The 18,549-nt window shown below is 39.5% G+C and overlaps 1 long non-coding RNA gene across 1 annotated transcript in view; it reads right to left on the bottom strand.

Moving 5' to 3' along the window:
* Positions 1–18,549, bottom strand: part of LOC308064999 — a 97,690-nt gene that overhangs the window by 58,481 nt on the left and 20,660 nt on the right. The window contains exon 1 of the long non-coding RNA XR_013928617.1: positions 1–18,549. This exon is cut by the window's left edge and continues 10,867 nt beyond it; it is cut by the window's right edge and continues 20,660 nt beyond it. This is a non-coding gene — a long non-coding RNA (uncharacterized lncRNA).

Raw genomic sequence — 18,549 nt, 5'->3', positions numbered from 1 at the left:
GTTTCTGTGGTTTTCTGAGATGAGTACCAACTTACCCAATGCCAGAGTACATCAGGAATTACCTAAATTAAGTCAATAGTCAACACATCTGGTAGTGTAGACTAATGACTCTGCATGTACCTGTACTCCCCACTAAGAAAACTAGGGTAGCACTGACTATCTGAAAACTCCCCTTTTGCCTGTAACTGTAAAACTAAGATCTGCTTAGGCACTTGAATGTACAGCTCTGAATTTTAAACAGAGGAGTACTGTTTCAATCAGGGGCTTTTAAGATCAGATTTGTATTTGATCTAGCAGAACTTGAATCTGTTGACCTTGAGGCCATATTGCAGAATTGCTGTTATTATTTTAGTCTCTCTCTGGGCTGGTGGGTTAGGATGTGGGAGGAAGGGTGGGGTCAAACTCTGACTTTTATTCAAAGTTAAATATTTTTCTATGTTCATTTTAAATCAAACTAAAGTTATGGACAGTCATGTTATTGTGTCATTAAATTATTAAATAAATTATATTTGGTTTTCCCCCATTTTTTTGAGATATAATTGTATATGTGAAGAGGAATAGTAAGATAGATATGTACAGAAATAAACAGATAACTAGATAGATTGAAACTCTCCATATGTTTCTCAATTAAAAAGGTTTGAGAAGAAATAAACAGCAAGAGAAAGTAAGTCTTGAAATTTCAACTGAAGTCTTCTTTGTTAGGGAAATAAAAATATAAGTGAGGGAAGCCACAAGAGTGGCAGTATTTTAATTTTACCTGTCTCATCATCCTGGAAAAAGTCAAGCACATTTAACATTGCTGTAATAAACCATTAGAAAGCATAGCGAAGGCAACAGCACTAAGATATTCTGGACAAGAACTCTGGTTCAGGAAATCATTAAAACGTTCTTAAGTGTTTTATCGATGTATTTGAATCATCCATTATCAATCAGAGATCATTGCCTTTGATACTGTGCAAACACCAGTTATTTTTTGTCTCAGCAATAACCTAATTATCTGTTAAGTTGTGGGGGGGGGGTTGAGTCCTATAATTTGTTCTTTATTATTACCTTGCCCAATTTACTTGACTTAATTTACATTGGATTTAGGTTAACACTGTAACAATTTATGCAAACTTTTTCAAACAAAAATGTACACAGTGCAATGTCTGAGAGGAATCTGCAGACCCAGGTAAATATATTATCTGGATGCTTTATTCCTAGAGCTGTCTTGAATTCAATGTTATGAAAGTAAAATCCTTTTGTTCTATTTCTGCTTTTTTTGCTGAAGCTCAATGACATTTGAAATTTACTACAAAACAGTTCATAAAATTTGCCATAACAGCAGATGCATTGTTTACCTGTATAGTTTTCTCAATTAGAAGTTCCCTCAGGCAATTTTCAGGTTGTGGGAAACCAGGTTCATTTCCCTCACCTACTTGGAGAAATCTCCACTCCCTTTGCTAGGCTGCAGGATTAAAAATCCTGATGCTAAATGGCTATTGTGAAGAAGGGGTACTCCACATTTTCTCTTGGATAATATCCTGTTTTGCTGAAATAGTGCAGTAACAGGCACCAATGGTGACAGAGGCGGCCCAATGGCCACATCTCTATGCTCCAGCAGCCAAAGCGAGCTATCCCCCCTCATCCACACCTCACCTAAGTGCTGCAGAAGCTGGGTATCCATCCAGCAGCTCTGCAAACTGGAGAGGTGGGAACAGACCTAGAAGCTCACGCTCAACCAAAAACATAAAGTGTTTGTCATCCCCGCTTTACGTCAGATGATGTTTTTGGCAAAAAAACCCCAAAACATCTGGGAGTCTTCCAGCTGTCCACAGGCACAGGAAAAGACTGTGCTTGTGTAGGAAATATATTCTCCTAGAAATGTGTTCAGCCAGTGGTCATGATCTCAATGGATAAGATGATGGGCCTCATTTCTACAGTCTGCAGCATTCACCAGTGTAAGGTCATGCCTGGGACTGATCACACAGCAGTCAAACAAATACTAGGTTGACCAAGTGAGAATGTGTGTCTACTGGTGCATGAGCCAGGAAAAAGAACCAAAACATCAGACACCAACATCCAGAAGGTTACAAAATGCAATTGCTATTTTAGACTTGCTTTTTCCTGTAAGGACTGATTATATGAAACAAATTCAGGATATTTAAAGGTAAAATGCTGAATTCCTTCTACCAAAAAGTGATCCTCATAGATGTGTTTATTCACACTGAATTTAGGTGGAAAACCCTAAGTGAGATAGGATTCTTACCTAGATCAGCAAAACACTTAAGAATTTATGTTTATTGTTAAGTATGCTTTGACTGCTGACTACCATCAAGTTGTTCAAGGGTGTTTCTGAACTGAAATTTTATATATTTTGCACTGGATAATTAAACAATGGTTAAACGTCTACTTGTCATGGTATCAAGGAACAAATTTGTGATGTGTCACTTAAATTTCGCTATCCTAAGTATGCATCTAACTCGAAATGCTTTGCTGGATTAGTTCTTAAGCACCAATAGCTCTTTAAGGCCATTGTAACTCTTACAGGAAAAGTTTCATTCTCTCTCCTGTATTGTTGCATTCATTGTTTGTCCAGACTGGGCAAAACATGCTGTCCAGGAAAAAGGCAAGGTCAAAGACAAACAACTGCAGTATAAGATGGCTGTAATGATCTCCCTTATCACTACTGCTATAATGAAACAAAAGTTGATTTCCTTTCCTGATAGTGTTTATTTGAGAAAGTTATTTTCCCCTTATCTTGATGAAATTTTAATTTAATTTTCACTCACTTTAAAACAACTTTTTTTTTTTACCTTCTTGATCTTATGGAAAGGTCTTCAAGGATTTATAGGACTTCCACCTACATAAATTGAACCAAGATTGCGTTAGAGGCAGTATTCTGAAATTTATAAGGTTCCACTTCAGGAAAAAAACCCTGTGGGATGGTTCAGAACTCTCTGGAACAGTCCATTAATCTCTGCAGGAGATCTTCATAACTGTGCAGCTGCATACTGATTGACTACATTACTTTGTATACTTGTTTTAATATCTGTTATATCAATCTTTGCCCCCTACCTTTGGCCATGTTATCCACTTCTTTTTTCTTCTTCTTCTTTTTTTTTTTTTTTTGGTAGTTTGAGAATGTTCTTAATGGCCCAAATTGAAATACATTAATATCTGCATGAATGCTGCTGTTGATATGTGAAACTTACTATGATGGCTTAATTTTACTGCAGTGACCAAATCTTTTATGTGTGTTCCCATAATTAATAATATATGCCCTCCATCTTTTACTCCTTTTACAAGAGAAGGATTTCGGGCAAGACCTAACCACAATGGGTACTCTGAAAATGAGCCATTTACATTTTTTCAAAGTAAAGCTAGTAATTATTATTTTTTTTTGTTATTATCATTACTAGAATTAGGACTGCAAAATGCCATAATAAGCAAGCTAAAAGCATAGGTCTTCCTATAACAATGCAACATCGACTCCAAGAGGATTTAGATCAAAGTGCTTACCAGGCACTGCCAGCTTTAACCAAATAATTGTGAAAAAGATTTAAATAGCATGGCAGATCGGCAAGATGGGAACTGTGTTGAGTAGCAAAACAATATTTGTTATTGTAAGTTTCTTTCCAACATAACAGATAAGAAATATGCTAATGATCACTCCAATAAAACTATTGCTCCCTTCCACACATAAAACTTCCATTTATAGAGCACTTGGATTTTAGAGTAACCTCCTCTTATTTAGTTTAAATAAGCATGTCTCCTTAGCAACAAATGTCACCTAATTAAGGTCTGTCATTCAGCTTAGCATCTCAATGAAAGATTGAAGTAGAAAGGGGACTAGGAAGCAGCTGAAAGCAAAAGGGAAAAAATGCGAGGAATGCCAAGGGCCCTCCAGGAATATCAGATAAGAAAAGTCACTGAAAAATGAGCTCATTAAAGGAATAAAAATATATTGAAGTGACACTTGTTTAGAATTGCATATAAGCCTGGACTTTTCATTCTCTGCAGGTTTTTTGGTGTATCATTAGGTGTATTTTTTAGGGTTTTTTTTTCCTCTCAGTGAGGAAGAAGAGTATATAACCTTTTTAAGTAACTAGCTTAAAACCATGCCAAAACGTTGAGGTAAGAAACCTTCTTAATATTGTTCACTATTCACAAAACAGTTGGGAAAGTTCAAGATTTATGAAGAAAAATGCCTTATCCTGTCATCACAAAAGTGGGATCGAAGAAAGACTTTTGAAAATGCCCTGCAGTTTCTTGAGCATTGCTTAAATTTCTTTGAATAAACCCAGATCTAGGGGAGTGCTGAGGACTCCTTCTTAATCCCATTTTCCTTAGGCCTCTCTGCAGCAAATGGGTTGAAGACCAAAGCCACGAACCACTGAAATCCCTGTGGAACATGGCTTAGTCGCAATGACTTCAGAGGCTTTGAAAGGGCCCTTGTAAAGTTTCCTGTACTAGAAATGGGTGTCACCTCTAGATTGTCCTCTGCTGGGGCAAGTGAAGCTTTCACACCTGAGACTATCTGAACCTGTTTATGTGAAGCCACACAAAATATGAGGTGCTCTCCAGCCTCAAGGCTAGGCCAGCTGGCTGAGTCTGGCCACAGACTATTCTCATGGCAAGGGCTTATCAGAAGCAGAGGCACACCTGGGAGAGAGAACCTGCAAAGTCGGGTGAGACTGAGAGTCTTACAGGAGATCTCAAATACCTGGCTCTAGGGCACTTGCTTAGTCACAAATGACAGTAGAGCACCAGGAGTGAAAGCAGTTTGTGACTTTCTCCACAGGTGAAATGACCTGTCAGCCTCTTCACTCCTTAGGTATCCCTAATGCTCAGGAGGAGCTAAAACCTTTGCAGTCTGAAAGTGGGCTAAAGCTGGTTGCTCTATGATCTCTTCTCCCTAAACCTTGCCTTGCTCACAGGTTTCCTTCTGCAGACGTTGGTTATTTTACCAGCCTATATCTTCAGCTACTCTCCCCTTGGCTTGAACACCTCCTTGCATTAGTGTCAGCCACTGGGAGATTCGGGACCAGCAAAGAACCTCTACTTTAGCCTAGCAGCAACTCAAAACCTCTCATCTCTGCGTTGCTTCTTTCTTAATGCCAGTTTTCTTGAATTCTTGGAAACCTGGGTGTTAGGATCAGAACTGATCCTGTTTAAAGGGCCAGGTTAGGTAAAGTTGCTGTTGGACCCTCAGAGGTTGGGAAATTCAGGCAGTACCCTACAACAGTGATGGTGTCATTCTGATGTTCTGCAATTTTCACTATGAATTCTAACACTAGGTGATTCAATTCAGGCTAAAACTCAGGAGGGCAGAGGCAGACAAACAGGGAAAAGCCTAAGAAGAATGCAATGATTCTCTTGGGCCTCCAGAAATGTTTGAATTGAGCTCAGGTGTTGACCAAAGACATTTGGGGAAGGATTTCTTACCTGAAGATGGTATTTACATTGTATCATCAGCCTATTGCCTGGATTGGTTAATAATATCCCTGCTGAGCTCACTTCCATCACAGCTTTTCCTCTGACCTCATTTTACTTCCTGATGTTTTTGTAGACAAACCTTTTTAAAGTTTTTTATAAATTTGGGAGGCCCCTATATACAGGCAATGAAGAGGTTTGCTTTTTAAAGAGGACCACTCTTGACACTTGTTCTGCGGCTCTCAATACCACAATGGTTGTTTGTGAGCTTGGTCCTTTTGAAAACCATGTGGGTAAACTTCACTGAATCAGGCTTTCATATGCAATTTGATTGTAAAAGGAAGCTTCCAAAATAAAAGGTTTTGCAAATGCCATAGTATATTAAAATAGGTAACAGCACAAACTTGCAACTGAGGCTTAGTAATAGAACACAATGTATTTTGATCATAGGGTCCACAACTTACAAACTGGTACAGAAGGTTGAAATAAAAATAAAAAAATTGTTATGGATAGAAGGCTTTCATATTCAAAGAAGACATATTTGCCTCACTGAACATAATGACAAAATTCCCATTCCTTTTTGTGGATCCCAGAGCAGATTAGGCTCTGTTCTCATTTTCCCTCTGTATACCCTATGAAGATCTAGAGATAGGACCAATTTATAATGCTGTGGAATTATGTAATTTTCCATGGAGTATCAAAACATCTATGCACGTTTCCCTTATCAACCATACGTAACAGGATGGATAACATCAATGAGCCAGGTGAGACTTCCAATGTAAATCTCTGTATATCTGTTTAGGTAATGAAACTACTCCAGGTTTTGTCTCATGAAACTTCCCAGTAATGCCTGCTTCTCTGTATCCCTGCCTGCACCAGGATTTCTGGACTGTACTGAAAGAACTTACATGTTACTCACCTGCAGCAGGATGGCAGGGGGCTCACATTGCCAAAACCTGGTAGGACAACACATGCAGAGTGCTTTCCAGCACGTTTAGACAGCAGAGAAAACAGTTGCACTCCTCACTTGAGGATTTTAGAACCATTACACCTCAGTAAGCAGACTGTACTATGTAAATAACTTGGTCCACAGTTCCTCTCAGCTCACTTAGCTTTGGATTTACGTGCAAGACGATAGTATAAACCTGCTACTTGAAATAGAAGAGGACGGGTGCACACACATGCACCCACACCCAAACTCTGAAGGCCAAATACAGTCTGGCCTCACTGACATTGCTCAGGGTGCAGAAGCTTGGAGTACTTGTTTTGGATTTACTGCTTGAATGCAGTGATTACTGGCTCTTCCCATTCCTGACTGGTAAGTAGAGGTCTGTGATTCATCTGGCATATGAAGATCCCTGGGGTTTTTGGTAGACTCGCAGTTTGGATGCTAGAATCTTATCTACACATAAATGACTACTGACTTCATGGTTACTGGATTAGAGATTTTTTGGGGAATTAGTTCTTCTTTCCTGATTCTTTGTAGAAAACAACCAATTCCTAAAAGCCATTCCTATATAAAACAGCATTATCATTGTGTACATTATTAATACCTTTCACTATCAATGTTATTAGACTATATAGATTTAGGTGGGAAAAAAGTCGAAGTATTTGTAAATCAGGAGTTTCTGATATGATATCGAGCCCAACACAAACAAATCAGGCTAATATTGCATCCTGGTAAGTGGGAAGCACACTGAAGGTGAGTCCAGTGCCAGATTCTCCAGTTTTCTCTTCTCCCTCTTCTTTTCACAGAGCTCATATGAAGGAGACTCTCCTAGAAAACTCATGAGAGACATAATTCATCTCTGCACGCTATTCATGCTTTTCTCCTGAACATGGTGGTAACCCCTGCTAGCAAATGGAGGCATTTTGTTTTAGTGGAGGAGTAACTAAAATTTACTCCTATGCTTGTAATAACTGGTTGGCAGATGAGAGAGTTAAAAAAATTATAATTAATTTATAACACATAAACGTCATTAACAATATGTCTGAGGTCCTGTTGCACAGCTCAAATCAAAATACCAGCCTTTTGCAATATTCAGAAGTGTTTGTCCCCTCAAACTAACAGAAACCTCTCACCTTCTGCATGGCACAGGGAATCATGCAATATTTTCTTTTGAAGAATGAGAAGCTGTTGACATGCTAACAGCCATACTTGTTTAGGAAGACACAAAAGTCTTTTAAAAGAGCATTTAGAAATTTTTAAAACAGTTGTTTCAGGCTGTTATATTTTTAATAAGCTCTATTGCTTAGTCAAGAGGTTTGCAAAAAAACCCCAAAACAAACAAAAATAACCACCAACCCAAAACCAAACAACTAAACAGATAAGCATAGTAAAGTGTCTGTAGTTAAATTCAGCTATGTCTGTGTATTTATATTTAAAGCTGTATTTCTTCACTGGGGAAAGGAACAGGAGTACACAGATGTTCTGGATACCCATTGCTACTTGTCTTAACTCTTCATCACAGCTCCCTCTTTCATGGCCTGTGAAGTATCTGTTGGTCTAAGAATCTCTGTTGACAAATGCAGGAAGAAAGACTGTGAATACCTTCCACTTAAACACAAACAAAAAGGCATAGATACCTCTTCAAAGGTCAAGTCACTTCCTGTTAGATGGCTGTGAGGAGGATGAGAGGCATTAAGTTCTGGAAGTGCTGATTTCTTTCCCATTGCTAAAAGGGGTAGCTGGGCCTATTTGTTTAAATTTGCATAACTTATTTTAAATCTTTCAGTTCTGTGAATGGAAAATCACTGTAGTTTTGGTGACATCCCTATGAACAAACTCATAAAGGAAACTTCAAATTTATAAGCTCCTGACCTGATCCCATTATTCAGCAAAAGCTTCTTTCCGTCAATTCCTTTTACAGGACAATTGCAGTAAACAATGATTTTTCTTAGCTTGACCTCAAGATACCTGAAAAGCTGTGTTACTGAGAAAGGGAAAAGTTTGTTTTCCAACTATGGACTCAAAGTAGGTAGAAGGCAAGATGTGCCACAAAGCTGGAATCATGCAGCACTAGCTCCCCCCTGACCATGCCTTTTTTGTCTATAGGATTGTCTCTCCACTTGCACAGAGGGGACAATATGTGATACCAATGATTTTATGATTTGATCCTTGTATGTAGCGCCTATATGTGTACTGTAAAGGTCCCTTGCTTCTCCCTCCCTGCCCTTGATAAGAAAGCTACCCAATTTCCTCTGCACACTAGCTAAGGCTCCTGTACTGACCTACTCCACAACCCAGGTTACATCATGTTGAAAGGCTTCCTTTTTTTTTCTTTTTTTTTTTCTTAATCTTCCATTTTACCTTCCAAGCTAATGAGTTATATGGATCTTGAAAGAAAAAATCTGAGCTGAGAAATGTGGAATGCAATGTGGAAAACAGCCTTTCTTGGGTTTTGTTTAGCTGTAGTTCAGAAAGGGACAAACAGCAAATGCTTGAGCACAGGCCAGATGGAAATTACTTCAAGTACTATTTCAAGTGTAATGGAACTGAGGTGCTTTTAGCATACCGTACTCATTAGGTACTTGTAACATCCAGCACTTCTAAGTGCTGTAGTCTGACAACTCTTTTACACAGTGCTCTGAAAAAAATCTATAGTGCATTTTGACTCAATGAAGTTTTAGCAGAAATTAACTTGGGCTTTTTGGACATTCATCGCATTCACAGGAGAATGAAATACTGCTGAGGCACTAACTCAGATTTAAGAACAGAGGAATATTTTCTATAGCCACATTTTAGCTCTGCAAGAATGTGCTTTCACAGGGCTGCTTTCTCACAGTCAAATTAAACAAGTAAAAAGGCATTTGTTTCGTATTGCAAACCAAATCATATCAGCTGCAAGGCTTTTGTAGCTTGTTGGTCATAGTAAACACTACACCTGTTGATGAAAGGCAGAAGTTGTCTTAGTTTTGTCATGAATATCAGTAAGTTTTCTACATTTTGCCTGTGAATTTGTACAAGTTAAAAATGTGAATGACTGTGTGCTGGAACACTTTAAAAAGTATGGTGCTTGTCTATGAGATAAGAAAGTTTCATTCTGTGTATTCTTAGCTTAAAGTACCTGAGAATCTCCACCTCACTGAGGTGGGGGTATATTAACATCTATTTCCAAATAAAAAAAATACATATTTTAAACCTGCAATATCACATTCAATTTATAGAAAATGCAGAAAAAAAACCCCAGCAAATTGGAAGGAATTAAAAGAAGACTAGTAAAAAAAATAAATTAAATCAAGGAAAAATTGATTTTTGAGGGATCTGTGTTAGTAGATCACTGGTTTGGAACCAATTTATTAAATCCAAGATAATGCTAGGCAGGCATAAGAACCCATTGATACATATCTTATTCAGGACCAACACATAATTGCGGGAACATACATACATGCATTACAGCAACTATCTGTAAGGGTTTTGAGAGTGTAAACACCACAAAGATATGATTTAAGCATGAGTGAAATTAACAATATGAGCTACACAAAGATACAATAATGTTATGAAAAAATTTGTGATTACATCTAGGGAGAAATTTTTGGCTCTGGAATAACCTCCTGAGAAAACAATAGGAGCCCCTATTGTCTGATTCCTTTAAACAGAACTGACAAAAAACACTGGAAAAACATCGCTCAGAGAACAATCGTTTACCAGGAGAGGAATGGAAAAATGAGTTTATCATCTTAGATCATTTAATCTGACCATGACTTTTGTGATTCTGTGAAACCGTACAGCTGCCTTAAAAAGATGTTACTGGAGGCCTAATTCATTGCATAATAGACACCCAGCTACTTGCAGTTATTAAGAAACATGCTGAAAAATATCTAGAGAGTTTTTCCTGCGGAAAACAACAATGTCCTTCACTTTCTTAGATGTTTCATTCCTTCACAGTTTATGTAGATGGTTTTTTTTGTGGGAAAGTAAGAGACAGTAGGGTTTTCCACACTATACAAATCTTTGCTGATTGAGGAGCCTGACATGGCTTTTAGTATTCTGTTCATACTGCAGGTAAGTATCTCTCCAGTATTTGGGATCTTAAGAAACTTTACTGCTGAGTAGGACGATGTTAGATGAAAATTCAAGGGAAGAGGCAATTCAAAACTTATCTCCTTGTACGAAGGAAGCCTAAGAAAGGGACACAAGATACTGTGTTGACAGGGAAAAGGTCTCAGTATTGGAGTTCAGGTGCTACTCAGCCACTTGCCTTCAGAAAGCAGCTTGAAAGGCAGCAAGCAGAAGATGCTTATTATTTAGTTGGCATATGAGGTCAAATTCAGACAGGAATTGAGTCTGCTGTCATCATGGCATGGGTGTAGCCTTGCCAACTGAAAATATGTCACATCTCCATCTGTGCTAAAATATATGTGGAAATAAAAGTAAGAGAGCATGATGCCCTAGGGTCTTGAGTGAGGCCAAAGTCCCAGAGAAAGTAGAGGGATGCCAAGACCTCACAGAGGGCTTTGGTAACGGAGAAGACCCACAGGGACTGGGAGGTGGTGCACTGACCCCCAGAGCCCTGGAGTGGGTGAGCAGTCAGTCCCTTGAAATACCATTTGCTGAACTATGGACTCCCAAATGCTGGCACACGGTAATAGTAAGTCTAGCATGAGGGGAAGGTGCCAGCGTGTTCACCAGCCTCCTTCCCTCTCCTGCTTCACCGTCACCTACCCTTCACCCACCCTCCAGGACTGCTCATGGCCCTTTGCATTCACTCGCAGTTCAGTATGCAGCTGCTGCTGCAGTAAGGTTTTAGCTTGAGCAGACTTTAAGATGTGTCACACCTTGGACTGGTGCCATGGGAAATAATACAAAACAATAATAGGCTATTGCTTGTCGCATGGTAACTAACATTCCTAACAAATACAGATTAAAAGAAATTAATGATGATAACTGCAATCAATGCTATTGTACTAGCTATTGAAATACTTAAGATGAGCAGTATATGTATCCCTAAGGAGAGCTTACCAGATATTTTATTTTAGGCTGCAACCATCTATCTAAAGAAAAGATTCACATTAGTATTTTGCATTTTAATCTAGCAGAAAGAAGTGTGATATAAGTCAGTGGTTATAACTAAGACAGGATAAATTCCAGCTAGAAAAAAAAGTGTATTTTTTACAGTGGAAAATTAATCACTTCTACAGCCTGTCTGTATGTGTGTGTGCATACACAGGTGTATATATACATACACAAACATGTGTTAACACACAGCGAGTTGTATATACATAAATGCATATATTATCTATAATAATATACCAATGTATATAATTAATATAACAATAATTACATTAACATAGCAATATTAGGGTATATATTCTATATAGGTATTAAGTATATATTATATAGAATCAATTATAATATGCAACATACATAATAATATACAGCTTATAATACTACATAATATATTGTTATAGTATAACACAATAGTAATATAATATGATTAATAAATGTTATATATGTTTAAAGTGGTAGTGAGCACTGCAGCAGCCTTTGAGTAAGGCAAGGTCTCTTTTTATGAAAGGCAATTTTGAAGAATCTCAACCTTTTGAAAAGATGTTAAGAGCCTGATGGAGTAATCTCTGTGCGATACTTTATAACCTGATTTTTGGAAATTAATTCAGGTGATCAGGATGCAGTTCTGACACCATTACAGATGTGAGCTACAGTTCAAGGAGCAATTGCCAAAAGTAATGAGCAACTGACAGCTGTGCAGTGGAGCAGGCTGGTCCTCCCAAGCTAGTCAAAGTGTCTAAACATCCAGATATGAAAGCAAGACAGCAAATCAAAACTGACATTCACCAGAGGACAAGAATAGGATGTGTAAGGAGCTGAAATCACATTTATCCCGTGCAATGCCTCTCAGTATTTCTGATGCATGTGACAAAGAGCTATGCTGATGATTTATTGGTCCTATGGTTATCAATTTGTCTCATATAAAGGATAGTAAACCAACTTACATAAAGGGTAAAGGAGCTGGTGGGAAGTGGATGGAGTCACCACCTGTTTCAACAGAAACAGAATTGGGCACTGAAAGAGTAATGAATCTTTTATTGTTTGCAAACAATTAACTTCTGAAGTTAAAGCACTTCCCTCAGCAGAAACAAGTGAACTTTCTAGATGGTTAAGGAGTGTCATCAGGATTTGGCAGCTGGTAATGGAATGACCAGGAACACAGCACGAACAAAGCTCCACATTACCCTCACAAAACCTTTATTTCTGCTTGTATGAGGTCAAGGCGAAGATTATTCTTACAAAAAAAAAAAAATTAGAAGCAAATGAATTACTATGGTTACTTCCATTTGTGCGTAGACACTTTTATCCCATCTAATAATACCTATGCAGGCTTCAGTTTATTTTTTTCTCTATTGAATCACCCTGCCTGAAAACATCAGGAAATATGTGAACATAAGCCTGAGTTATTCTATGTTTTCTGCTATGTAGCTGAAGCCATTAACTCAGTTTGTGAAGTGTACTTACAATGTCACATGCAATGATGAGGTTTACAAGAACAGACTTGGACAAAAAGTCAGCAGAAACGGTGAATAGTTCCATAAAGCAGCAGCCTGCAATGTCTTTACTAAACACATCACAGGATCATCTCCAGTCCTTAGAACCTACACCAATGGTTCAAGACCTGATGAAACAAAAAGTATCTCATGCACCTTGATTTGTAGTGGTATGGATAAGATTTTGTAGACTTCTTAAATATTGTACAAGATAGATTTTATAAAGTAATATTTTTACTCCTTTTTATGTAGCAGTGCTGAAAAAAAAGCCAGAGGAGTCACACTGCAACAGATTCTTTTTGTCTAAATTACAACATATAGTATACATATTATACATATTACAAAAGCCTCAAACAGAGCACTTGACTTTGAGCCTTAAAATTCTGTTATATACTTGTGTGCAAAAAAATATTTTTACCTGTACATGTCCAAAACAGGAAAATATTTATATTTCTTTGCAAACTCATTGCTACAGTGGTAAACTGCAGCCTTTGTAGTGCTCTACAAATACATAGGCAGAGACCTGTTCCCTTTTCAGTGCACCAGTTAGTGTGCTGCCAATACAGCCAATGCCAATTCATATAGAATGAAATAATGCAGTATATGATGGTAGTATGTTGTAGAAAATAAATACTTAAATAAAAGGAAAGAAATACATGCCCAAAGCTTGAAAAACAGAATGCTTGAGACCTTAAACCTTGGTTTCAGACTACTGGTGGAATTTAACATGGTTCAGTACAGTATGAAACTGTTAGCTCTCCAGCATCTGAACTCGTGTCTCATCCTCTTTCTGTAGGACTTCTACCTACCTTGTAAGAAGAAATGAGAAGTGCCTGGAAGACTTGTTCTGTTTTTCAATTTTTTTAATGCTGAAAGTATTTGTTTCTCTGATGCTTGGGAAATACACACTTTGACTGAACTTCCTTTCTTATAAGAGACCTCAGTGTACAATTATCCTTTCCTTCCTGTTGCAAAATATTTTGACTTGTGATGATTAGAGTGGATCAGAGAAAGCAACAAAATATTTGCCAGCATTATATCTTTCTTCCTTTCCTCCCTTTTCTACCCTTAAGAAAAGGAGCTTACCTTTCATTTATTGTTGACATTGAAAACTTGGAAGTCTGGCAATTTTTCCAAGGTATGTTGAATACTCAAGATACCATCAATATAATCTGAACCTTTAGAAAGATCTCATATACTAAGTACTATCTTCAACTGTGTATGTTATATTCATGCTTCAATACCTGTCCTGATCTTCCCCTGGATTTCCGATGGAGCTTGATCTATGAAAGGCATAAATCCTCCCACTAGAAAAAGGCTTTCCTTCCCACCCTGTTTGCACAGCTGTGCTTAGCAGAGTCTTTTGAACAGGAGTTCCCTGCCTGTAAGGAAAACGTGCTCACTGCAGCAGCCTGCTGGAGATCACTGGTTTCCTGGTCCCCCAAACCCTTAAAATGTTGCTAATAAGGGCTATCAGGGGTAGCCCACCTTAATGAGTTGGCATGTGTAGAAGGTTTGTGACTGGTACTGAAATTTAATCATCCTGTAGGTACTGCATTTTCATCATTTCACTTTATTCCAGGAAGGTCAGACACCCTTATTTACCTAGACCTTTAAGCTCTCACACAGGTGACAGGCAGTTTGGGACCCATCTATGTGCCTGAGCAAGTTGCTTGTGCCATTTTAGATGTCCTGTGGTACCTGAGAGATGGCACAGCTCCTATCTGTGGGAGGCCCATGTTATTCTGAAGCAAGAGTTGGATACAAGGTGGGATGCCTGTGTACCCTCCTGCTATTTCGGACATTGATATTCAGATACCTGAGTCCAAATCTTTTATTTTCCCTTTTTCAGCATGCAGTAGTTTTGATTCAACTTCCTCCTTTGGTGATCTTTTTTCCCTCTGGAACATTCTACTGAGCTCTCAAAATGCTTGCTCGCCCTTGTACTGAGTTCCAAGTTTTCTCGTCCACTCCTCTCTAAGTAAGGACCACAAAGACTTCGGGAACACTGCTACATAGGCCTAGACTTTAGATATTTTCCTTTAACTGTTTTATTTTACATCTGCATGTGTAAAACAGCAGCTGTATCTATCTCACCCAGCATATCTTCCCAGAACCCATGAGGAAATTGTCGAAGTATTACACAAGGCCTGTTGCTTTTCCATCCTAACCTATGGCTTTAGTCAATGTCATGGTGTGCCCTGACTCTGTGTATGTGTTACTAAATGGATAGGTCTCAGCAGTGGGTTCTGAGCCCTGAAAGAAGACCTCTAAATAGTATCCAGACCTCAGCACTTTCTCTGAAAAGGCAAGGGCTCCCAGATGTTCCCAGTCAGAGCTGCCAGCCCAGCCCAGTCCCCTTAGAGACCACAGAGTGTTTAAAAGTGTGTGAAAACTGGTTGCTTATGTACCTGCTTGGATAACATTTGACTTCTTTCACCTTAATCCATTCCCTTGAGGGGATGAGTAACTCAGTAACCTGCATCGCTTCTTCTCCAGTGTCTGAGGTGATTTAAGGTTTTATACCTGAATGGTTTGCACGGCTTTGCACACTCAGCACTGGCCATGAGAGCTAGTCTTCTATTCTGTACTCTGAAGAGCATTGCTTAACTCCACAGCTCAGGTCTTCTGGGCAACTTTATTTTTGCTGGACATTTCCTTCTGTGACTGGCTGTTGGGGTTTTGTCTTTGTTATGCATGGTAAAGTTGTTTATTTATTTAATACTGAATTCTTGGGCTCCAGTACTGTTGGTTGCCTTTGTTCTTTGTGAGCCAAAATACTCCTTACTGCCGATGGACAAGGGTCATTCAGTGACTGCGTCAGGAGTGGGAGAGAGCTTAGTGGGAGAAGGTCAGAAGCTGAGTTATTTAGAGTGATTTCCTCCCTATTCCTCTGTTTCTTCCAGCAGTGGCTCCACATGGGAACGCGTGTACACATTACACATAAGAGCACGCTGGCACGTGGGACCAACACTTTCCAGGAACAATGTCAGAGTGGGGCTACCTGAGGGGGGCTGGTTTTTCCAGCCTTCATTCTGATTCATAGCAGTTTGGGTAAGGGTAAATAGGATGCTGTTTGTAATTAAATATGTGCAACAGTATGCACCTCCTCAGAGCTCCTCTGCTGCCCACATGGTGAGCCCCAGGCAGTGCCATCTAGCTCAGAAGAATAAACAAACCATTCAAGACCTTTGTTTGCCCGTGAGTCATGAGGGGGCTGCTCACTGGAGTATTAAGAAAGATAAACATATGGCAAAACTCTAAAGACTATTTCTGGAAACCTTGACTGGAGGGAACAGCTAATCCATTGTTCAGAGTCTGCAGAGTATTAAACGACTGGCGAGAGGAATGGGAGCAGGAAAAAAGAAAAAAACCCCAAAAATCTGAGAGATCAAAAATTCAGAATGGTTGTAATTACCCATGTAGGCACAAGGGCTTTGTGGAAAATGGAGGATGAGTGACACAGGGGACTTGCGGGAGGGGTTGGATCTGTGTGCAGTCATAACAGGAGGCAGTTGCTATCCGTCTCCTCAGGAAGTAAACAGGGAGTATCGTGCATTATTTGGCTGTTATTCCAAAGGGAAAGAATATTGGTTGGAGATGATTAATAATTATTTGCTGATTGCAGTTAGTAGAAAACCAGTGAATCATTTTCCCCATGCACTTCATCTGAAGGGCCAGAGGGAATATTATACCTGAAAATGCAAGGGCCTCCATTTTTGTGATTGGCATGTTTTTTTGTTGAAAAGGAACATCTCTTTCCTCTTCATTACCCATTTTATTTTCTGCTGTTTTAGTAGTTTCATTTATTACTGCAAATTAAAACATCACAGATGTATGCAGAATCTTGTGGTGTTTCATGAGGTGCTGCTCAGGAGAAGCAATGCAGTGACCGCAACATTTCCTGAGGCACAGACCTTTGCACCTCGCATAGCCTGGTGCAAGTGAGTCCCTGTGCTTTCTTCTGTTATACTGAAGAATAATGTGCAGCAACAGATATTTAATAAAATAATTGCAGGTGTTCAGTGGAGAAATATGGCTTCCTCCTTTATTTTAGTTACATTGGTTAAGCTGTTTGGAGTGAAACTTACCTATGAAGACCTTAACAACATACCAATCTGGTATTGAGCTACAGACAGCAACTATAACTGAGTAAAAAGGACAGTACCTCTTAGTATCTCTTGATGTAGACAGGCACTTGTGAGTTGGATTAGGATTTAAACCAATAGGTAACACTGAATCAGATTATGATTGTTTCCTCTAAATAAATTTGAGTGAGTTAAGAGTTCAGGATGATAAGTAGTCTCGGGTACTGGTATAAATGTGGCTTGAGTTTGAATAGAGGACTAGTAGACAGCAGCCTAGAGATAAAGGTGGGTCTTTTGAGGGGTGCAGTTTGCAGATTAATCCTCTGGATTTAGTCTTAATCCTAGCTCCAAAATGCTGGCTGCCCTGGGCCTGAGCACTATTCCCAAGACACTGACTGACTCCTAACCTACCCCTTGACCACAGCCACCTACTGCCTCTAATCCTATTTTAGCAAAAATATCACATATAATCTTAATCTACCCAGTGCCTGCAGTTTAACCAAAACCACCACTGAGGCCTGAACCTCAGATCACTTACTGTGGCCTACCACTGCACTGTGCCCACTGTGCCAGGTCCTAACCCGATGCTGAGACCTCCGCTCCCCTGTGCTCTGCCTGGTCTGCACCACAAGCAACCTTTGATGGCGGCCCTGGCACAAAGCCACGTGCTGACCTGCAGCTCCGCCAGCCCTGAGGCTGCCCTCTGAAAACATTGCCTGCCAGCCACAGCCACAGCCCTGCCTGAAGTCCTGCACGTTAGCATGTACCCATAGCACTATAACCTTACCCACTTTCTGCTAGCCTGAAGTCACCCCTTGGCCCAAGACCTAATGTGTGGCTGGGTGCAGTAGGAGGCCTCATTTTCAGCCCTGCCAGCTAGATCTAAGAAAAATCAGGTATGGTCTGTTGTCTTCAAACTTCTTATTACTTCAAGACTTCCAAATGATCTCTTCTTTCATGCCAGAGCCACGTTACTCCCCCGTCCCACCTACAGCACTGTTTTGACTCAACAACTCCTGCAGTGCAATGCTACCTGACTCACAGAATCCTGACTGTATGCTGCATGTTGGATTCATCCTCAGGCCCATTCCGAAGCCATCTACTAGTCCAAATCCTAAAGCCATTCTGGCATGGTTTTGGACCTAGCCCAGCTACCTTCCTAGCTTCAAATCTACCCTCAGCCCTGTGCTTCCTTCTAGTTCTTATCTAATCTAACACAGATATGGGCAGTAGGTATTTACTAAAACTGACCAAAAATATCATGTGATGTCCCCCTACCAGTTTCAAACTGGTTTACATCTAATTTTAGGTCTCATAGTGGTCATAACCTAAGAGCCAAATGGTTCTTACCATTGGTTCTTACAAATGGTTCTTACCAAAAGGTGACTTACCAGTAGGTCACCTATGGCTTATCTCTTTGCTAGCCTGCTATCACCAGATGAGACACATCATAAACCTGCTGCTCAGCCACATACTGCTTCTGCCTGAAACTCTACATGGAGACTACCTACTGCCTCCAAGCCCCAGGCCAATGTTATTGTTA

Source organism: Falco punctatus, assembly GCF_963210335.1.
Source record: "Falco punctatus genome assembly, chromosome: 5".
In the NCBI taxonomy this organism is placed as follows: Eukaryota; Metazoa; Chordata; class Aves; order Falconiformes; family Falconidae; genus Falco; species Falco punctatus.
Note: the sequence above shows the minus strand (reverse complement) of the source record. Positions and strands in the feature narration are given on the sequence as shown.